Below are 24,395 nucleotides of genomic sequence, written 5' to 3'. Positions count from 1 at the left end.
TTCAAAATCAGTCGATTATTCTTGAGGTAAAGTATCACTTTATATTACACCTACCTTGGACTGCACTCTTCCTATATGTGCTTTCTTGTGTCACTAAAAGTTACAGGAATATACCACTATACTCAAGCATTGTGCTTCCCCTGTAGTTGCGATAATAGGTATCTACTACAAAACCAACCAACTGGTTGAGATATGGTCTCCATAAACTTTTATTTTGCCCTGGAGGCTTTGAACTTCAATTTACTGATCTATTTCCCAAGTCACTAGGATTTCAGGCTTGAGCCACTTAAAATTTTAAACTATATTTTTTATTATCTTTACGTAGTTGTACAAAGGAGTTACCATTCAACAAGTCACTTCATGAATACAATGTATCTTAATCACCCCTTTCTTTATTCTTCCCCATCAATCTTCTGTATTTTGTAGGATATGCACTGAATGTGTATTATTTTTTGTCTATTTATGAGTTTATTCAACATGGTTTGGATGCTTATTATGCTTTAGACGTTGTGGGTTCCTTGATCTGTGAACAACTGGAGAACAGCTTTCTGCAGCTCACAATCTAATGGGTAGATATGGAATTGAAAAGACATATGAAATGACAGATGTTATGGAAGCACAGAACTTCAGCTGGAGCATCATGGGTGGAATGGAGGTGAATACCTCAGGGTCATCTGTCGCTCCTGGAGAAAAGCAGGAGCAGCAGGTGGCTGTGCAGAAAGGCATCAGAATTTTAAAAACCATGTTCTAACTACTGTCAATTGGCTTCTGCTTCTCCTATACTATTTGAAATATAATTATTTGACTTCATTCATACTGTTTTTAAGATAATTTATTTGAAGTCAGTTTTAAAAAGATAAAAGTATATCTGTACATTATTAAGGCCAACTAATTTTGTAGAAAATTTGTAACAATTGTTTTCATAGTAGTGGTACTTCTTTTTCCTTTTCTTCCTCCTCCTCCTTCTCCTCCTCCTCCTCCTCCTCCTCCTCTTCCTCCTCCTCTTCCTCCTCCTTCTCCTTCTTTTCCTCCTCCTCTTTCTAGGTTGCATCATCTGGCTATAGTTTAAGCAGGCTCTCTCTGACTCGTTTGTTGAGAACAGTCTATAAAGGCACCAAGGAGAACGGACAGTTGGCAATGCAGGAATCCAGTGGGAGAGGGTCAGTCCCATGGACCATCCAGCAGTGTGAGCCAGCTAGAAGGTAAAGCAATAAGGAGCTCTTCCCTAGGTCTGAGAGAAATGGAGGATGACAGGCATCTTTTAGGCTTGAGCCCCTAAGAGAATGGCATGGCATACAGAGAAGGTAGTTTCAAAGGACCAGAGGAGCCCTATTAGGATGTGCAGAGGTAACAGTGCTTCTGATCATCTTCCCAGGATAAATTATGGGATCTCAGGACTCTGTCTTTGAGGTCAGGACCTCCAACAGGTGGATGCTATTTATAAATAGCACCGCTTCCCTTCACAGGGCTGACATTGTTCTCCAATACGAGGTTTTGCCATTAAGCTGTAAATCTCACATGAACTTAAATTAGATACCTTTGAAATTGTATAATGTAACACATGTTGACAGTTTTATTTCATGCACAGAACATGAGAAAAGAACCTTCAAATCCTTAAAAATGAAAGACAGTTGAAATTTGTCTTGTCATAATCAAGAATTTAAGAATCTACCACTTTCATAAGTGGTAAAGACCACTAGCCTACAGAGGTGAGCAGATGGAGTCTATCTGTGGCTGGCTTGTTTGCAGTTACACATTTGTGATCAGGGTGTCACTTCTTCAAAGTTTAGTCCTTGGAGGCACACATGTAAGTGCTCCCCCTGTCTCTGTAACATAGCCCCCAACCCTCCTTCCTTTCTACTGGGCTTGTGGATATCTTCCTGGGTGAATCATGAATACCCTCATGGGTAATCAGTGGAGACAGGAAAGATGACAAGCATCTCTCTCCTACAGCCCATGAAAGACATTAGATCCCTTCCTGTGGCTGGCAGGCGATTCACCTGGCAGAGACTCTGCAGCAATGAGACCCTGTTCCAACTCCGGAGACCAGTGTCTCAAGGGCAATGACTACTCCTATTGTCTCTTTGTTTGGTGGATTCACTTGCCATCAGACCTGCTCTCCCTTCTAGGATGAATGTAGAGTCCCCATGAATCCATTTCCTGCTCTGGTGATGGCCTTACTCATTCCTTTCTTTTCTTTCTGGAGAAATGCTTCTATTTTCCTTCCTGTTTTCCTCACGGATCTTCCCTTTCTCTTCTGATTCAGTTTTCTTTTAATTTCACAAAAGACTTAAATGGCCTACTTCCCGCAGAGAAAAAGCCCTTGCCCATAAAATAGGATTCAGATTCCTATGAATTTGAGAGCTAGGTGAGCTTAGCTTTTTAACACTGTGAGCTGTAAAGGCTCCTATCTGTTTATCATCGTTGTGCAGTAACAAAGAAAGAAAACCAAACAGTCAAGATGGAAGCAGCCTGAAGCTTACCACCTGTCAGACCTTCTATCTACTATCATTGTGAAACTTCTCCCATCTTGTTCCTTCCCTATAAGTAAAGTTCATCCAGGACTAGAATTAAAAGACCAGGGAAGAAAACTTGAGACCCATCCATATGCTTAAAAATTATTCACTGTGCACTTAACATGTGTTGTTTTCCCAGATTCCGAAAGTAAATGTAGACAGACTTAGCTACATTAAAACTTACTTCCTAGCTAGTTACCAGTAGCTCATGCCTATAAATCCTTGGTACTCAGGAGGCTGAAATCTGAAGATCCCCATTAAAACTAGCCCAAGAAGACAAATTCAAGAGACTCCAGTTAACCAGCAAAAAGAAAGCAGATGTGGAGGTGTGACTCAAGTGGTACAGCTCCAGAGTGCTAAGTAAGGGCATGAGGCCTTGAGTTCAAGCCCAGTGGACCAGCATACATATAAAAGAGAGCTGACTTCATTCAGATCAGTAAGACACTGAGAAAAAGAGAAAATATAACAATTTAGAAATAAGAAAATAGGCCAGGAGTGATGGCTCTATGACTGTAGTCCCAGCTACTCAGAAGATGGAGGATCATGGTTTAAGGTCAACCTGTACAAAAGTTAACAGGACCCCCAATTCAGTCAGTAAGCCAGTTATCACTAGTACCTCTGAGAGAGAGAGAGAGAGAGAGAGAAAGAGAGAGAGAGAGAGAGAGAGAGAGACAGACAGACAGACAGACAGACAGACAGACAGACAGACAGACAGAGGCAGAGAGAGGTGCAGAGAAAGGCAGAGACCGAAAGAGTAATTCATTCTAGCTATCAGTAGAGAAAGATATTACATGCCACCTATCCAAACTATACCTGCAAGTAGTTTATTTTCTAATCACTCTCATTTTCTTGATTTCTCTTCAACTTTCATAGCTCACTTCTCTGTAGCTTGTGTTTTTTGTTTTGTGCTGGAGTTTGAACTCAAGGCCTTGACCTTGCTAAACAGGCATTCTGAAACTGAGCTATGCCTCTGGCCCTTTTTTTGCACTGGTTACTTTTGAGACAGGTCTTACCCCTGTTTGGTGCATGCCTGGACCATGAATCCCCCTTCCCACCATAACAGCTGGGATTACAGATGCATGCCACAAAGTCTAACTTCTTCCAGAGATAAAGTCTTGTGTGATATTCTACCTAGGCTGACCTGAAACTGCAGTCCTTATCTCAGCTTCCCAAGTAGCTCAGATTACAGGTGGAAGCCAGTAGCCTACAGCCTTTCTCTTAATCCCAGATTCTCAAGGAATCTCCCAGGAATAATTCTATTATCCCCCAACACTCATCCCAGTCATAACCATCAGGATTTTCTCAATTCTCTCAGACAAGAACCACCTTCCACCAGAGCAACTATGAGCCACAGGGTCGCCATCAGACCTTCTACTCTGCTCTCATCGTGTCTGTTGTACCACAGAAGGATGGGGGAAACTCTGAACTTACTGTTACTGTCTTAAAAATCTTTGAGCATGTGCCATATTTTCTTTTTATCTTAAATTTTGTTTTGTTTTACTGTAAAGGTGATGTACAGAGGGGTTGCAGTTCCATAAGTAAGGTACTGAGTACATTTCTTGTGGAACAGTTTTACCCCCTCCCTTATTAAATATTTTCTTTTGGATTCTCAATGTGTTTTGATGGAGTGATGTCTTCCTATATCTATTTGCACAAAAAGTATGTTGCAGGCAGGGAGAAAACAGGCACACACACACACACACACACGCACACACACGCATACACACACACACATACACACACACACACGTGCACACACACACACACACACACACACACACACACACACACACACACACACACACACACACACACACACACATACGCGCACACAAACAGACCGGGATAAGCAATGAGCTTGACATAGTCAGAGAACAGGAGTGAAGCCAGCCATGGCTGGAGCAAATGTAAGGCACATGGTAGGGAAGACAGTAAGGAAGTGAGTGCGGCCTGGTACATGTTGGAACTTGCCTGTTTGGCCCAGATAAGAAGTTTGTGTGCTGAAAATCCATGAAAGTTTAAAACACAGTATGATTCATTTTTATCAAGCTCATCCTGCTAGTTTGTGTAAAACAGAACAAGTGATACCATCTAGAGTTTGGGTTCCTTTTCTCAGCCACTTAAAGAATTAAAGGGAAGAAAAGTAGTTGAAGCATACAGAACATGTTTATTTGAAAGTAAAAGAAACAGCAAAAGAACAGTGAAAGAGAACAAAACAGACTCCTTGTCTAAGAAAGGGTCCTAATGCCAGATGTCTGGAGTCTCATAGTTTCTGTCTCTCTGGCTGGCTGCCTTTCTTCCTTTCTCTGTCTTGTTTCTCTCCCTCTCCCCCCCCCCCAACTCTCTCTCTCTGTTTCTTTGTATGTTTTCTTTCTCTGTATGGCTCTTTCTATGTCTGTCTGTCTCTGTCTCTTATGCTGGCTCTCTGTCTTCCTATCTCTCTCCACTTCTCTTTCTCTTTCTCAGGCCACTGTATATAGGGTCCCTTGGCTCCTCCCCCTAAGGGAGTATTTCTAGTTGAGGCATGGACATGTGCTGATTGGTTCCCCACCTCAGAACATGTGCAGGTAAGTTGCCCTATGGTTGACTCCCCTATCTCTGCACACTAATAAAGAGGGGCATTTGATTGGATGGAAACTGGGGGAGCATTCACTTAGCCATCCCCCTCCACCCCAAACTATGTTGGAGCTGATCCCAGTTTTTTCTACTCCTCCTCTTGAAGTAAGAGGAAAAAAAGAGATTCTGTGCAGATGTAGGATCCTGACAGCTGATTGGGAAGAAAGAGAAAGAGACTGAATTGAGGGTATATATTTGGAAGTAGGACATTGAGGGTAAATGATGGAGAAACAAGGAGTTAATTATGACTTCTAGTATTTGGGCTTGAGCAATGGGATGGACAGTGGTGACATTTATAAACATAGGTTGACTAAGGTATGGAAGAGCTGAGGCCAGGGATATGAGAGAGGCTCTGGTTTTTGAATTCTAGTAGATGTGATTAGCTAGGTGAGCCAATAGTGCTTAGGGAAGTCAGGGCTGGAGATTGAAAGTAAGAGTTCCTTAGCAGGTAACTGAAGTCATGAAGTACAGTTACAGAAAGGAAGGTATCACAGGATAGGCCCCTAATTTAGAGATTTAGCCAAGAAGACTGGGAAGCTATAGCCATATAGAAGGTGGAACCAAGAGGTGGTAAAAAGCTTTGAGATCTTGTAGATACAAAGGAGAAGTCATACATTTTGAATGCCATGAACAGTATGGTATCCCAAGGGCAGAGAAAGAATCTGTAAATTTGGCAATGTGGAAAGCATTGATAATCTTGACAAGGGCAATGTAGATGGTTTCTGAGGACCAAACCTCATTAGCCAAATAGAACGGAGTTGATATCTACCTACCTGTATCAACTCAAGCTCGTAAGGCTGATTACAGAACTTACTTCAGACTTGATCAAAGTTTCTGGAAGACTTTAAATAATTTGAGGATGATTGCATTAATATGTAGAATCTCCTTGGAAGCTGTGTCTCTACTGAGTATGGGCTAAACTGATAAAAAAAAAAAAGCACTGTAAGCCATGCTTTGTGACGGGTTACAAACATTTTTATTTCACTTTTCAGGTAATTGACACTATTGTTGTCAGTGTGCAAAATATTTTCTGTAATCATTTTCTCCAGTCTATTTGCTCAGCACTTATGAAATTAAAATAGCTGGAAAGGAAAGCCTGTACAATAAAGAAAATTAAAATGAGCATTGGAATGGCTTATTGACACAAAATTTCAAAAGACAGAGATAGAGAAAGCTGTTGTTTGACTGGTACTGAACACCTGTAATCCTTGCTACTCAGTTGCCTGAGATCTGAAGAAAAGTCCATGAGAACATTACTTCCAATTAACCAGCAAAAAAATTGGAGCTGGAAACATGGTAAAGTGCTTGCCTTGAACAAAAAAGCCAAATGGGAGTTTGAGCTTCAGGCTTGAGTGCAAGCCCCAGTATTGGCAAAAGAAAGAGGAGGGAAGGAGAGAGAGAAAAAGAAAGAAAGAGGAAATAAGAGAAGAGAAAAGAAAGAAAGCTGTTGTCTTGAGCAGTGAAAGATACTTATTGTAAGGTTGTCAGGGAGGAGATTACTGTGACATACCTTAATGAAAGTAATGACTTGTTTTAAACATGGGTGTGTATCCAGAATTTGTTCAACAACCTAAATCTAGTGATAATGACGGTGGTAATTGTTATTTTGCACAATGAGCGCTATGTAAAAGGATATCTCATGCACTTTGCAAACAAGCCTCTGTGATAATTCTTTTGTTTGTTCATTTCTGTTTCACAGATAAGATGCTCAGGGTAACTAAATAATATTCACAAAATCATGCATCTACTAATTTAGTACTCCTGGTGTTATCTATGTGTAACTAGCTGGATGACCAAACACTGCCATTTAGATCTATACATTTCTTCCCTGGATCAAATGTATTTGAGAGGTTTGTAAGTAATGACTAAACCTAGACCAATGCACATACCTGTGTACCCATGATCGAGACACAGAACCTTTCTATAGTCCACCAAAGTTCCCAACCACAAACAAATTTTACTTTCTGCCATGGCAGATGATGTTTTATAGACTGTCACATAAGTAAAAGTGTAGAAATCAAGCAGTTTATCATTGGAATATACTGTTTTGTAACTTGTATCTTACCATTAAGCATAAAAATCTGTTATAGGAATTTCTTAATATTGAATTTTTTAACAATACCTGTATCAAAACTTAAAATGTGAATTTCAAAGATAATATTTATTTTTACCTATGCTTTATTATTTCTATTGCTCTTTATTTCTTTCTTGATTCATATTTCAATCTGAAATTGTGTTTCATTTGTTAGAAGAGCTTTTAATATTTTTCATTGCATAAGCATCTCAGTAATTGACTTTTTATTTGTAAATATATAAAAATGTTACCCAAATTTTTCAAATATTGTCACTGAATAAAGAAATCTAAATTGGCATTTTCTTCTTTCAACCTTTTGAAGTTTTGTTTCATTATGTCTGGTTTGCATACTTTGGGACATAATGTGTGTTGTATTCCTGTCTCTGTTTATTATTGGATTTTAGCAGTTTATTTCACATATTGGAGTAATTGCCTATATGTTTAATTATGTGTTTTATGTTTGGTGTCCATTATATTTTTAAGTATGGATTTATAGTTATTAAAAATTTGCTATTTCTTTAAATATGTTTGTCTACATTTTAAGGATATGTATGTTGCTTAATAATTCACATAGCTTTGTTAATTTATACTTAGTCTTTTTTTCTCTGTGAGCTTTACTTACTTATTTTTACTTTTATTTTTGCTGGTCGTGGGGCTTGAATTCTGGGCCTGGTAACTGTCCCTGAGCTGATTTTACTCAAGGCAAGTACTCTGCCACTTGAGCCATAGTACCACTTCTGGCTTTTTTGAGAAGTTTGTTATTAGAGTTAAGAATCTCAACGTTTCCTGCCTGGGCTGGCTTCAAACCACAATCCTCAGATCTCAGCCTCTTGAGTAGCTAGGATTACAGGCATAAGTTACCAGCTCCTGTAAACTTTATTTTTGATACTTTACATCACCATGTCTTCAAGTTCACTGACCTTTTCTTCTCCAGCATCTAATCTACCCCGATTTTGTTCTTATTTTTAATTTCAGATATTGAATATTTCAGTCTTCGACATTCTGTTTTGAACTCTTAAGTATATTTTACTCCTTTCTCCTGATCCCAGGCTTAGGTACATTACTTTGCTCCTATGGAGTTATTTATAATTACTATTTTCAGGGGAGGACCTGAGGATTGAACTTGCTAAGCATGTACTTGACCACTTGAGCTACATCACCAGTCCCTTTTGGCACTGGTTATTTTCAAGGAAATCTCTCCTTGTCATTGTGGACGATAGGCGTTGATCACTCTACTCAACCAGAGGTGGAGATGGAGTCTTACAAACTTATTTTTTGTGAATGTTCTTTTGCTTAGGGTGACTCAAACTGATCTACACCTTCCAGATAACAAGGACTACAGACTTGAGACATTGTGCCCAGCATGTATAATTACTTTTAAAGACCTTTCCTGTCATCCTTTCTAGTCTATCACTTTTCAAACAGTTCTATCAACAAGGATTTCTCTTGTTTACAGGGTGCATTCTCTTGCTTCTTATTTAATAGTAGATATTGCAAATTTTGCATGTGTGATGTTACACTACATTGTTCTTTTTTTTTAAAATCAGCTGTGGGTCTTGAACTTGGGGTCTGTCACTGTTCTGAGCTTTTGTGCTCAAGGTTAATGTGCTACTACTTTGGGCTGCAGTGCCACTTCCAGTTTTCTGGTGGTTAATTGGAGATAAAAGTATCATGGACTTTCTTGCTAGAGCTGGCATTGAATCATGATCCTCAGATCTCAGCCTCCTGAGTAGCTAGAATTACAGGCATGAGCCTCCAGTGCTTGGCTTAGATTTTTAATTCTTTAAAAAGTACTGAACACATTCTGGCATATTTAATTTAGTTCCTTATTGGTCAGTTTGATCCCTTGTAAGACTGTTTTAAGATTTTTTTCTTAGAATGTCTGTAAAGAGACCTGCAAGAGCCTGTAAAGAGCCAACTTCTGGAGCCTCTTTTGGGTTACTGTGTATTCAAAAAGTCTCTTCATTTTAGCTAAAGGAAAGTGAAGCAGTTCCCAGCCTTTGTGACATATTGCAATTGTTTATCTTTTAGCTGCCTAGTAATTATTTTTTCCCTCAAAAGTTGGATTCAGTCAGTCTTTTGGGGCTTTTCCTTTATGCACAAACAAACTGGTATTCATTTAAGGATTGAGGAAACTGTAAGGCAGATTTTTGGAACATCTCGCATACATGATGCCCTCATCTCTGCTTCACACATTTGGCCTTGCCAAACTTTGATCTCTATGCCTTAAACTGATATGATGGAAAGCATCTGTTAGAATCCCTTCTTCTGTATCATAGCCTGTAAATGTCTCCAGGCAGTGAGATAAGGCAGCTGTACAGTTTATTTTGTTTTTTTCCCCTTTTCTCAGTCCTATGCTGGCAGTTGTACAATTTCTGGAAACTTTAGTTGCTTAAATGTTGATCCATTTTCTAATTGTTATGGCAATTTTTCTATCAGTTGATAGATGTACTCTGAAAAATTAATTTTACACCCTTTTATCTTTCTATCCTCCCGCTCCCCTCTTCTCTAACCACCTTTGGTAAGTTTCATTATGTTGTGTATACATACATATAATATATATATATGTATATACATATATATATACATATATATGTATATATACATATGCATGTATATACATATACATATATGTGTATTTTATATATGTAATATTAATATATAATATATTATGTACACATATATAATATATACATACATATATTATATATACATATATTATATATTATGTATTATATATACATAATATATGTAGCATATGCTATATATAATATATTCATGAATACATACATATATTTCTGTATACTTTTATATTTAAATATTTAGCATATTTCAATCCTCTTTCTCAGAATCCATTTACACATTTCCAATAATTCCAAATTCTTTAATAGGCCTTCAAGCAGCTACAACTTAGGAAGAATTCTGATGCTTCCATTTCTCTGTTGGCCCTCAAGGTATGCACTCGATGCATTAAAGTGGCCTGAAACAGCTGGATATGGTATAAATCAGTGTATCCTCAGTGCTCAATGTAGATTCCTCTAGCGCTTTGATGTAGTAAATTAAGGCCATCATCTCCTGGACTCTTAAGTCTTACAGATGGCATGTGACTACACCTGCTGAAGAAAAAACATAAGCACTTCTTTACTTCCCACACCATTTCCATTGTTTTTAATCAACACTTTCTGACTCCACAGTGATGCTTAAAACTGTAAGGTTTTATTGTCATTGGACTTGGGTATGAAGCCCCAAAATGTCTGAATGTTCAGTGTACATCACCTCCCTTTAAGAGGCCATAAAGCTGGGTGCTGGTGGTTCATGCCTGTAATCCTATCTACTCAGGAGGCTAAGATCTGAGGATCAAGGTTCAAAGCCAGTCCAGGCAGGAAAGACTGTGGGACTTTTACCTCCAATTAACCACCAGAAAACTGGAAGTGGCACTGTGGCTCAGGTGGTAGAACGCTCGCCTTGAGCTGAAGAGCTGAGGGACAGCGACCAGGTCCAGAGTTGAAGCCCCACATCTGACAAAAACAACCTCCAAAAAAAAAGGCCATAAAATCTGCACTAGTGGATTGTAAGGTCCTGTATAGGAACAACTTGCTGTTAGAGCCCTCATTTTTAAAGAATGAAATGCCCTCCTTTTGTGCACTGCCATTAACTAGGTCTATATGTATTTCATATTCTTCAAAAAATCTCTGTAATTATCTATGACATGTAAATAAAACATGGTATCTTATACAGTGTACACCATAGCAGGATGAAATTTGCTTGTTATAAATGTGCCTGAAGTAAATTTATTTATTCTGAAAGCATAATGCTTCTGTTCAAATCAAGGCAAAAAAAAGAAGTGTAGTATTTTCTGATAGGAGTTGAGGTGTCAAGATTTTTGAAGAATAGATAATACTTCATTCTATAAATAGAGAAATTCAATCTGATAAGAAATGTTTGAGGTACTTTTTCTCAGTTTTGCATATGTCTTTGTTATGAATTCTGCTTATTAAAGTAAATGTTATTTTTGAGTTTGACATACTGTGTAAGCTTTCTTTGGTGATTTTTCTAAGCAGAGTGAATCCTACAAAGTTTGAAGTTTAGGCAAAGAAATCATTGAACAAAGGAAGTTGATTAGAACAATTTAAACAAGCACATTCTAAATGGTTATGATAACATTAGAAATTTAGCAAAATGCTCAATGTTTGTGTTTTAAGACTTCAAAAACAGCAATGGCAATGTTTTTACTCCCTTGTGACTTTTCCTTTTTTTATACCAAAGCATATAACTATTTAAACACTTCTGATTCATATGAGAAGGTTAAATTTTAATGCACTTAAATAGCTATAAAGGATATTAGGATGAGCCCATGGTATATCCCACTATAGGATCAGGGTGTCTCTCTCTCTCTCTCTGTCTCTCTCTCTACCTCTCTCTCTGTCTCTCTGTATCTGTCTCTGTCTCTGTCTCTGTCTCTCTCTCTCTCTCTCCTTTACCTCCCTCTCTCTCCCCCTCCCCCCTCTCTACTTTAGCCCAACTCAGTGGTAGAAAAAAATGATCCTAGGTGCATTGATTCATTCAGGAAACCTGTACCTAGCACTGGATTCTACACAGAACAGCATCACACTAGAGATGGTACTTTGAGAAAGTGTTATTAAAAGAGGAAGACTGTGAGAGATGACTTATCCTGGATGGGAAAGTGTTGAAGGCTTCTTAGGGGTGTGGATGGGCCTAGATGAATTCAGAGGATGGACACAATGAAGTGGTAAGGTCCATGTGGGAGGAACAGGATAAAGGCATGGGAGTTTGTTGTTTCTTTAGGAAACTGACCAGTTTTCTGGGTGGCTGTAGGAGGAGTGGGTTGGGTGACCTAGGAAATAAAACCAGATAGGTAATTTGGAGGTAGAGTGTAAATAGTTTCTAGCCCAAATAAGTTGGATGGCTGGCTTGCTTTGTTGTTTATTTGGTTTGGTTTGGGTTTTGGTAAAGATTTGGAAACCTTTAGGTTTCTGAATAGAGACTTGATATAATCCTAGATTTTGATGATGTTTATTGAGTAGATAATCTTTGGGAAGAAACTACTGTAATTGTGTGAGTGTAACCTTTTTATTCTTTCTCCACATTTTCTAGATTTTTATAATGCCAGCTATTGCTTTATGATTACTATAATTTGCAGTCATTATTCCCTCTATAGATGTCAGGGGGCAGAAGAGCAAATGTTCTCCTGAACAGTCTTTATGCTGAGGCTCATCCTGGAGTCTCTTCGTTAGGTATTTAGTATGCATCTCTCTGAGCTTCAGCTTCTTCATGACTAAAATGAAAATTACACAACATTGAAAGCATTTGAGTGTTGAAGGGATCTAACAGAAGTTCTTAGCATCATTCCTGGTATTTAATCAACAAACCAAAACATCTCATTTAGCCTAGAAGGCCTCCAAGGCCAAGCCTCCTTCTGACTCTTCCCTGGAGTGTATTTATACCTCTTTCTGTCTTCTCATTGCACTGAATCTATGTGGCCTCTATTTGGTTTTGCAGAACACCATACTCTTTCTGACTTAATATCAATTATACTCAACATGTCTTCTAGAAAACACTTCTTCCAACTCTGTCTCTTGCTTTAGGATGCTGTGTATGTGTCTCTGCACCAGAACGACAGGTAACACTAATCACCCTCTCAGGAATGCCCCTCTTCAGACACTTTCTAAGACAATATCCTGTGGTTCGTTCACTACCTTCATCATGATAATTACTTAATTCTGCTTTTACATGTCTATTATCTCTCACACACTGCTGTGTACAGTTTATGAGCACAGAGGGACTCAAACCTCAGGGTGTACTGAGCCAATGCCAGTTTCAGCAGTACCACAGTAGTAGTAGTTAATAAAGGTAGCAGGTTAAAGGAGAAGTTGTAATTACATTAAGCTTTCTAGTCTAGTTGAAACTCCTCAACTCTGCTGTTATAACAAAAAAGCAGCCATAGATTTAAATTTAAAAAAAAATACTGATGCTAGTCCATGGGCCGTTAGTCAATGATCATGTTTTAGAGAACCAGCATCCTTTGAGATATTTAGATTTATTCTTTATTCCTTCATTCAATGCACTACTACTTTAGAGTTCTTCTGTGCACCTGTTACAGGCTAATTGCTAGTCTCTGTTTTAGAGATATCCAATTACATATGCAGCCCATGCTTTGTGGGCATACAGAGATAAATCACCATATGAAGAGATAAGAACTAGGTACCTATTCCAAATGCACACAAGAGAGGTACCCAACATAGCTTGGGCAGAGAAGGGGGCACTGGAAAGATTTTCTAGCAAGGTAAGTTGTGCTAAATTTTGAAGGACATATAGCTGTGCTGAATTTGAAGCATAAATAGGAGTTTATCAAGTAAAAGTGGAGAGATGCCAACATTTGGGGTGATTAGGATCCCTCATAGGGACTAGTTACTAGGTAGGCATTTCTGGGAGATCTTTTGTAGCATCAGAGGTATGGTGGTAAACAGAGTTTAAGACATTTAATGATAGGAATTTCCAAAAAATAGTCAGTGCTGGTAGTTACTATCTGTAATCCTAGCAACTCAAGAGGCTGAGATCTGAGGATTACTGTTCAAAGCCAGCAAGGCAGAAAAGTCTGAGACTCTTATCTCCAATCAACCAGAAAAAAGGCTACTGGAGGTATGGTTCAAGTGGTAGAGTGCTAGCTTTAAGTGATAAAGCTAAGGGACAGTGCCAAACTCTGAGTTCATACCTTAGCACCAGAATGAAAGGAGGAAGGGAAGGAGGGAAGAAGGAGGAAGGAAGAAAGGAAGAAAAAGAAAGGAAAGAAGGAAGGAAGTAAGAAAGAAAGGAAGGAAGGAAGAAAGAGAAAGAGAGAGGAGAGAGAGGGGGAGGAAGGGAGGAGGAAGGAAGGCATAAATTTCCAAAAAGTATTCATTGGAGACTAGGGGAGAAGTCTGAGGTAAAGATACACATGTTGGCTTGAAAAGGGATGAGCAGACTTCAGGAAAGAAATGAATGATATAACAAGGAGAAAGTCAAGCATGGAGCTTTATATCTCCATGGACGAGAACAAGAAAGAGATCTATCATCAAGAGCTCAGCGCCCTGTGTGGAGAAGAGCAAGGAGACACAGGGAAATGTGTGGGAGTCTAAGGGAAGGAGATTCCAGAGCAGAAAATGGTCAAAACTGTCTCCCAGGAGAGAGGACAAGTAAAAATACAAAGAAGCTGTTGAGATGAGAAATTAGGCAGCAGTTGGTGACCTAGTTTTGAATGAGCAATTTTAGTAAAAACATGGGGGGTAGAAAGTCACATATTATTAAGTTGAGAAATGAATGAAAAGTGAGGAAATGAAACAGTGAGAATTAGACTGCTGTTTCTAAAAATGTGCTGCTGGGGTAGGGAGCTGTGGATGCTAGCTGGAGGGAGAGCAGGGCTGGGTCCATATTCTTCTTTAAGAGTGTGGCTGCAGAATGGGGAGCTAATTTGAAATCTAGGTGTAAGAAGGGTCCATGGAGAGAAGTTGCCATGTGTGGTGGTGGTGGTGATTGTTAGAGTCCTCTGGAGTGTGATGAATGAAGAATCAGGATTACATACAGAAAGGTAAATCTTGGAATGTAAGTAGAATGTTGGTTCAAAGGAAACAGAATGGGCATGGTGCTGATTCCTATACTAAGAATGAGAACAATTATTGGCATCATCTATATGTCTCTTCACTGTGACATCTATCAATGAAGATCAAATCAGATGGGAAAACATCTGCATAAAATGAAGTGAATTATTGAGATGTTAATTATAGTTCCTTTGGTGTCTGAATGTGACTAGACAACTTTGCCATATCCTTTGGAAGCTATGACAGAAGCACTGAATTTGGTCTGGTGTTTGTTTCATAATGTATGCCAGTATTACTCATTTCTCATCTATTGAATAGACACTGGCCATGGTCTATTTTCATTGTGCATTGAACAAACAGAGCCTTCCTGTCTTTGACTTACATTAAGTACAACTAGTACACTCAATGGCGCATGTTTTCTTAGCCCAGTCCAAGAATTCCAGTTTGAATGGCTCTCGGGTACAGCACAAGCATTCTACGTGTTTCTGTATTTATTTGGAGGAACATTGATTATATATTTAATCAATATTTACTGAGCATCTGCCATATGTCAAGGTGCTTTGGGTACAAGACTATGTTGTGTCTTCAACACAACAAGGAGTAAGATGGAAGAATTCTACAGGCAATCACAATGCAGCATGATGGCAAAGCCTTCTGGAATCAGGAGGACCTAGAAAACAACTCTGACCCCAAGGTGGGACCAAAGGAGTTTCTTGATCATAGTACAGCATAAAGAATAAAAGATCAGTGGTGTGGGCTCAAGGAATTGGTATATAGTAGGAGGAAGAAAGCGTGTTCCATAGGGAATGGCATGTGTGAAGATCAGTGTGGTGCAATGTCAAATGTCAGGAAAGGATGAGAAAAGAGATTGGATGAGACTGTAGGGTGCTATGAGTTGCTGCCTTTTATCCTAGGAACAAGATGGTGCCATGGACGACTTCAAGCCTAGAGATGGATGAGCTTGCATTTGTCTTTTACAACTGTTTGTTGGATTGAAGTATGGAGAACAAGAATGGTGTGTGGTGGGGTAGGAAGGGTCAGAGACAAAGAGACCATTCAGAAAGCTGTTGCAGAACACCAGAAAGGACAGTTCAGTGGAGGTGGTGGTAGAGAAGAAGATGGAGGGCAGTGGATGGTTGAGGAGAGGGATTTAATTAGCTTCCTATATTAGGTTTTCCAAAAGGAAAGGTGTATTATAAAATATTGGTTTATGTGATTATGGAGGCTGAGAATACCTACAACCTGCTGTCTGTAAGTTAGAGGCTTAGGAAAGCCAATGGAATTTGAAGGTCTAAGAACCAGGAGCAAATGAGGGAATGAAAAGATAAAGAGTATCAGATCAAATAGGCAGGGAGTGAATTCACCCTTCTGCCACCATTTTATGTTATACTGACACCCTCAACAAGTTGAAGGATCCCACTTGTACTGGAATCCATCTGCCCGACTCATCTCACAATTCAAATACTATTCTCTTCTGAAAACACCCTCACAGACACACAGAGAAGTCACATTTAACCAGATGTTGGAGCATCTCATGCCACAGTCAAGTTGACACAATGAGCTATCACACGTCATCATCCTGGGGGACAAATTCATATCAGAATATACTTGGAGGGAAAGAATTAAGGACGAAACGTCATCTCAGCAGCAAAGATACATTATTCATTAATTCTGTGGGACTTAAGTGAAGCATGTATCTTTGCAGTTAGTTCATCTGTAGTTGGTTTTGTTTGATAAAATGAAGGAAAAGTGAGGATGACAAATTTGGATGTTTTGTCTGTCTCTCTTTGTTCTTTGGTGAATGTGGAATGTCAAGAAGTCTGCTGTTTCTCAGCAAGATGAGCACGTAGTACAAGGCTTGTTTTCTGTAGTACAAGGCTTGTTTTCTGGATTTTATATAATGGAAAGGAACTTTCCATAGTTTGGATCTTCAGTGTTCTCCTAAGGCCCATGTGCTGAAGCCTTAGTCCCCAGAGTGGTGCTATTAGGAGGTTTGTAGGAGGTTTGCATTACTAGATATATGTCCGCAATAGAGAGTATGGGACTGGGGTCTCTTCCCTTCTCTTTTTTTGGCTTCCTGGCCCTGAGCTAAATACTTTGCTCAGACACATATCCTCTGCCATTTGCATCTGGAACCTGCATCATAGGCCCCTAAGCATAGGTCCAATTGATTATGGACTAGAAGCTCTGAAAACACGAGACAAGTTGAATTTGTTTTTTCCATTGCAAGTGAATTATTTCAGGTAATTTCTTACAGTACTGGAAAGCTTGACTAACAGCACTGTGTTCTTGACTTTATGCATAACTCTTTCCTTTTTCCAAAATCATGACTTCAAAGCAAGATTGAGACGTTAGAGAGTATGGAGTGAGAGCATGGAGTCATGCTGTATTTATGGCACACTGGCCTGTGTTTCTCTTGGTGCCTTTCTCTGGGACATTTGCTCTTGTTTCTGTTTGCCTTCTTGAAAAGCAGTTCTCCTGGGATAACTGTGTTCTGCCTGTTTGTTTTGCCTGAATATCACTCCAGTAATTTTGGAAGTAGAATTCAAAGGAGACAAAGTTGCAGTTTTAACACTTCTGAAACTTTGCAACTTTGTCTCCTTTGAATTCACTTCATACAAAGCAATTTCCTGTGGTGAAAGTAGTTTTCCTTCAAATGTAAAGCATTCCTGTGTTATTTAAGAAAATGATGACAGTCTGATAAACGTTTTTATAGGTGACCTGATTTTCTTTTCCTCCATGGATATTTTAGAATCTTCCGTTATCATTGGTATTTTCATAACTTCTAGTTGTACAAGCATGCACACGTTAGTCAAAGCAAAAGGGATAGATATTTATCTTGCTACCTAAGCATTACTTGTTGAACAACATGTCTATTTTACATCTAGACAGTCATGTTGTGTTCATTTCTATTGATTTCTACCTTTCTGAGTTGTTGCTGTTGTGGTTTATTTTCCTTGTCTTCCTGGAAGTTTGTGTGGTTTGGTTTTGGACTTCCTAAAATTTTGCCTGTGTCCTGACCATTTTCTGACAAGATTTCTTACTTTTTGTTGTTGTTGTTATTTTTTGTTTTTGTTTTTGTTGTTTTTTTGTTCTTTTGTCGGTCGTGGGACTTGAACTCTGGGGCCTGGGTGCTGTTCCTGAGCTCTTCAGCTCAAGGTGAGCACTCTACCACTTGAGCCACAGTACTACTTCTGGTTTCCTGGTGGTTAATTGGAGATAAGAGTCTCATGGACTTTCCTGCCCGGGGTGGCTTTGAACCACAGTCCTCAGATCTCAGCCTCCTGAGTAGCTAGGATTATAGGCGTGAGCCACCCGTGCCTGGCTCACCACCTTATATTTTCCTAATAGATTGTAGATGATCTTACTTAACTTTATTTTCTAGCTCTTGTGTTGAATTTTGTCTTGGTATAGTTTGGTACTTGAATTTGTAAGAATGCTTTCTTGCATCTTACTGCTTCTTTCTATCACATGTTGTTGTTGTTGTTTTGGTGCTAGTCCTGGGTCCTGGGTGCTCAAGGCTTCAAGGCTAACAATCTCTCCCTTGAACTACAGCTTCACTTTCAGATTTTTGGTATTTAATTGGAGATAAGGGTCATTTCTGCCCAGAGTGGCTCTGAACTTTGATCCTTCAGATCTCAGTCTCCTGAGTAGCTAGGATTACAGGTGTGAGTCACCAGCATCCAGCTAATGATACACTTAAGGAAAACCCCATTATTTCTTGAATTCTCTTTTTATTTGCTAGAGACATTTTCCCTCTTTGCTTTTTGTTTTATGCTGCAAGATCTTCTCAAGTTCCTTGTGATCATTTACTCTTATGGTTGAGTTGGATGAACTTGAGGTTTGTTTTGATTCTTGAGGTTTCATTTTCCTCTCACGGCTTGGTGGAGGTGAGGGTAGGAAATACATACGTGGGCATGGGGCACACTCTGTTTTGGGAGGAAGAGATGAGTGTCGGTGCATGCTCCTTCCTCCATTCTCAGCATTTTGTGTGTTTCACCTGCCCTTGGCTCTGAATCTCCGGTCATATGGGCTGGGAGGTCAGCCAGCCTCTAACCACTGCAGCACTGCTGTCTCATCCAATGCAGACTGCTTCTCCTCCTCTGCCCATAGCTGAGGCTCTGTCTGTGGTCTGCATTCCAGGCATTGGGAATACTTGGCTCAGTAAGTACCGATCTCTTTCTACTTTGTCATTTCCAGGTTTAAAAATATAAAGTGCTTCCTAGAAAGCACTCTGTAAGTGTTAGCTGTGATGTTCAAATCTACCCCTTCAAGTTAAATTGCTCTCATTCCAAAACATCTTGGATTATCAAAGGATCAAAAGAGCTCTGTTCTGTCTATCACCTTGAGTTGCCAGTGGTCTCCTGTGCTATTTAAATGAAGGTAGTGTTGCTGTGTAGTGATTGGTTGGGGGCAACTCAGTATTGTACCACAAGTCCATGATAGTAAAAGCATTAATGAGAATGGTGGTTTTATAACTGTCTTCCATGGAAAAGATGTCTTCTGCCATTCTATTATAGTTTTCTGATTATTCTCTTCAGCAAGGCAGCACTGGCTTTAATTCTTCTTTCATCTGATATGCCGAAGTCATTGATGGGAAAATAGATGAGTCAGCTGTGTTTAGGAATTTTCTCATAAAAGTTCTGTGCTTTTTTGATTAGCTTTCAAACTGATGCTGGTTTTTCCTGAAAATCACTAATATAAATAGCACCTGAGGTTTACCTGAGGCTTGTCTATAACACAACAGCTGGTACCATGTAGAGATGTGGTATTAGTAAATAGTTGAGGTGGGCTAGTACAAGGTCACTCTGGATTCAAAGTACCATCAAAGACAACATCTTCTTAAAATGGCAGCATCTACTTTGTTACTTGGACCTGCAACAAAGTCTGCCATGTGTGGTATATAGATTGCTAGTGCTTTCTGCTCCTTTCTTTCTGAACACTGTTCCATATTTATTCCTTCCCACTTTTCCAGTTCCTTCCCCAGACTGAGACTTTGATTCCTTTATACACCAGTAATTGTTTAATTCTAAGTCACTGGGTATTTATGAATCATTGGATTAAACCTAGTCCCTTGAGATGGTATATAAGAAAACCTAAACAGAAGTGCAAATGCAGATATTTGGATACTCTTTGTTGTAAAAACCCATTTTAAAAAAGATCATTATGATAGCAATTACAAGGTTTGGATATCAATTGAAAAATGCTACATGGATAGATTTGGGCTCAATGAGACTTTAGAACCATCTTTTCACAACTCCGTAAACACTAACCAAACACTAAACAACATTCATTTTCCTTCCTGGTCTGGATGTTAAACACTGTCTGTGAGTCCTTACTGTTTAATAAGGGTTTGTTTTGCTCATCATTCTCAGACATGTACATTGCATAGAGTAGAAGAAAAAAAGTGTTAATTATTGTGCCTGTTTGAGAAATATTTATATCCTGCAGTTTCATACTTTTCACTCTTCTAAGACAATCACAGGAAATGACTTTGCAGATGCCTGCGAAGTTCTACACAGATCCTAGAGGATCTGTATGTGTGTGTGTGTGTGTGTGTGTGTGTGTGTGTGTGTGTGTGTGTGTGTGTGTGTGTGTGTGTGAGTGAGTGCGTGTCACGTGTGTGCGCCAGTCCTGGGGCTTGAACTCAAGGCCTGAGCATTGTCCTTGAGCATTTTTGCTCAAGGCTAGTGCTCTACCACTTGAGCCACATCTCTTTTTCTGGCTTTTTGGTGGTTAATTGGAGATGAAAGTCTAGCAGAATTTCCTGCCTGAGGTGGCTTCAAGCCACAATCCTCAGCTCTCAGCTTCCTGAGTAGTTAGGATTATAAGTTTGAGCCACCAGTGCCTGGCCCAGAGGACAATTTTGAGGGGTGAGTATTAGTGATGGAACCCAGGTCCTCATGATTTGCTAGGCAAACACTGACACTTCAGCTGTGTCCCAACCCTTCCGTGTACAAAATCAAGTCTCATTACCTTATTGCCAGGCTGGCCTCATACTCGTTTTCTTTCTGCCTCACCACCTAGTAACTGCTATTACAGTTATCACCATACCTGGCTCCAGAGGGAACATTTTTCCTAAAGTCTCTACAAACTTTAGGGACTTAGCTGTATTTTCAAGTGTACCTGATCTTAATGGTTCTCTTGGAGATCTTCAAGTTACATAGATCTTTTTGTTCTAATAACAACAACAAACAAAGGAATCTTTCCTCATGTCAGCCCTCATAATTAATCTGGGGTGAAACCTGCTGATTTGGTAATATTAGGACTTCTCTCTCACCTGCTGCTCACCACCTGATTTCCCTGCATGTGGAATCTGTTCCTATCCAACTCATCCTCTCCACACAGGAAATCAGGCCTTGTTCATCTTTCTTTCAAATTCCTTATTGGCTTTCCACTACCCTCAGGAGAATGACCCAGCACCATCATGCCAATAGTATTTGTCTGACCTGCCCCTGCAGTTACCCATCCTCCAAATGCCCTCTTTCTTCCCAGCCTGGCTTTTCATCATCTGACGCAGCCTAGTCCACCTCCTTCATGAACCTATTCCTTGGCCAGCCCAGACTAGCCTAGAGATCCGTTCCCCTGTGATTGCTCTGTGTTCATGCCTGTATCATACCACTCAGCACATTTGATCATTGTTTTCTATATGCATGTGTCTGATGGTATTGACATGAGTGGTTCACATTTTGATATTTTTTTATCATTCCTGAGGCATTAACTTAGAACCTTGCAATATTGCTTTTTTTCCCTCAAGGTTGGCTCTCTACTAGTTGATCACAACTCCACTTCTGGCTTTTTGCTGGGTAATTGAAGTTATAAAAGTCTCATGGACTTTACTGCTTGGGAAAGCTTCAAACTGCAATTCTCAGATCTCAGTCCCCTGAGTAGTTAGGATTACAAGTGGGTGGCCGGTTCCCATTTGTTTTTATTTTGTAAGAGCTGCCCTGGCCCAAGTTCTATTCACTCAATGTTCCTGGAACTGAGGTACACTAAAGAGGCAGCAGTTCTGCTCCCCTTCTTCTGTGTTTTTATTCTGCTTGAGGTAATACTCATCCTCTGACCATTTGTCCACAAGTAGTCATGGTACTTGCTAACTCCATGGATGCTTCTACTTCAGTCATCTGCTTTCTAGGTTAAGAAATGCCAAGCTAGTCAGCCTTCTTCTGCCTAATTTTTGGCAGCTGATGGGCTGGCTGCTCCTGAAGTAGCAGCTCTCCTGAAGTAACAGCTTTATTGAGGTATAATTGACATACCACACACTTTTAATGGTGAGTATACAATCATTGCTACATTGATTTGCTACCATTTTAACACTCAAAAAAGAAACAGCAGTTTGCTGTCCCTCAGGAATTTGTTCAAATGTTAGTCCTGCCTCTGTTGATTTGTCTCTTCTAGACATCTTGGATAATGGAGCTTTACAATATGTAGTCTTTGTGTATAGCTTCTTTCATTGGCCTTACTGTTTGCCAAGTTGGTCTAATTTATCTGATAGATCAGTATTATGTTCCTTATATTAGTTTCTTCTGCCTGCCCCAGTAGAAAACCACAGACTGAGTGGTTTAGATATTTATTTCCCCATAGATCTGGAGGTTCAAAGACCAAGAGTAAGGGACTGGCATGATTGGTTTTTGGTGACATCTCTCCTTGATTTATGACTGTCTGATTATCTTGTCCTCACATGCTCTTTTCTCTCTGTGTACATAAAGGGGGAGATAGATGACTAATGTCTCTTTCACCAGTCATATTGACTTAGGGATCTATTTTCATCTTAATTACCTCCTTAAATGCTCTCTCCAATGTGGTCACACTGAAGACTAATAGAGTTTGCAACATACGAACTTTGGGGTGACACAAGTCAGTCCCTAATAATTCTGTTTTATTGCTGAATAACATTTTGTTATGCTGACTCTATTATGATTTGTATATAGACTCATCATTTGGAGATTTGGATTGTTTTTTATATTATTAGAAATCTACTGTGAACATTTGTATATGAGATATATTTGTTTTTACTTCTCTGGGGTAGATACTCAAGAAATGTTGATTTATATGTATGTATATTTAACCTGATTTCCAAAGTAGCTGTATCATTATCCACACTTAGCCATTAATGCCTGAGGGTTTTAATTACTCTGCCACTTCTCCAAAATGTACCTTTTATTTGTGCCAGCAGTAAAGTTAACTCAGGACCTGTCCGGCTTTTTTTGCTCAGAACTGGTCCTCTACCACTTGAGCCATGCCTCCAGTTACTTGCTGGTTAATTGAAATGTTTTATGGACTTTTCTGCCCAGGCTGGTTATGAATCTCAGCCTCCTGAATTTCCAAGAGTAAAGTTGTGACCAACTGCAATTGGCTTTATCTGTGTGTGTGTGTGTGTGTGTGCGCGCGCGCGTATGTGTGTGCATGTATGTGTGTGTGTGTGTGTGTGTGTGTGTGTGTGTGTGTGTGTGTGTGTTGTTTTTTCTTTTATGCCTGAACCTGAACTCAAGGTCTGAGAGTTGAACTAAGGTCTGGGAACTGTCCTTGTTTTTTGCTCCAGCAAACACTCTACCATTTGAACCACAGCTCTACTTCTGGCCTTTTTGATGGTTAATTGGAGATACAAGTTTCACAAACTTAATTGCCCCTGCTGGCTTCAAATTAGTATTCTCAGATCTCAGCCTCTTGGGTAGCTAGGATTGCAGGCATGAGCCACCGGTGCTTGGCTTATCTCGGCTTTTCAGTCGTAACTGTGATGGTGGGTGTGTAGTGTGTAGAGTGTGTGTGTGTGTGTGTGTGTGTGTATGTGTGTGTGTGTGTGTGTGTGTGTATGTGCGTGCATGCACATGCATGCACTTGTGCCAGCCCTTATGTTGTTGTGACTCATGCTTTCAGTTGTCATGTTCGGGGAGGCTTGAGTTCAGGCACATAATGTTTAAAGTTTAAGTACATGTATTTGAGTTCAAGCACATGAAGATTTATGCTTGTGTTTTCTTCTAAGAATTTTATGTTTTTATCTTTAATTCAAGCCCATCATTTTTAAGTTTTCTATATTGTATAAGGAGAAATCCAAGTGCATCCCTTTGAATATAGCCACTTGTTATAGCTTGCAGCTTCTCTTAAATGTCAGCGATTTGGTTTTGCTGAGACATTGAAATCATGCTTACTTGGTAGAAACTCTAGCCCTTCCCCTTGTTGGTGGCTTATTCTTTATTGGTAGTCTCCACGCTTCTGTGTCATTGTAATCACCCTTCACACAGAGAGACTTTTCATCTACTCCCACAGTCACAGTTCTTGGAGAAGTGAAGTTGCTAGCCATCCCTGAAAGCTGTGATTCCAGTGTAGTCATCTCTTCTCATTTCCTTGATGCCAAAGTGGGACTTAAAGAATGCTGGACAGTCCCCATGTAACATGGAGGCATAATTGTGCTGGCAGAGAGGATGTTCTATTGGATTAATCCCTGTGCTCAAATCTAGAGTCAGAGATGTATCTGCTGAATGCTGGAGGCTGGAGGGCTCCTTTCCAGGGTGGCTCACTCACTTGATTGGCAAGTTAGTGCTGGCTATTTGCCGAAGACCTCTGCAGTCTATACAGAAGGTCACTCAAGTGTGC

At 39.6% G+C, this 24,395-nt stretch overlaps 1 protein-coding gene across 3 annotated transcripts in view; it reads left to right on the top strand.

Moving 5' to 3' along the window:
- The window catches only part of Mtus2 (microtubule associated scaffold protein 2), a 577,850-nt gene that overhangs the window by 208,922 nt on the left and 344,533 nt on the right, over positions 1-24,395 (top strand). The window lies entirely within an intron of this gene.

This window comes from Dipodomys merriami, unplaced genomic scaffold, assembly GCF_024711535.1.
Source record: "Dipodomys merriami isolate MVZ:Mamm:240054 unplaced genomic scaffold, mDipMer1.0.p SCAF_6, whole genome shotgun sequence".
Classification (NCBI taxonomy): Eukaryota; Metazoa; Chordata; class Mammalia; order Rodentia; family Heteromyidae; genus Dipodomys; species Dipodomys merriami.
The sequence above is the reverse complement of the archived record's forward strand: the minus strand, read 5'-3'. Positions and strand labels throughout refer to the sequence as shown.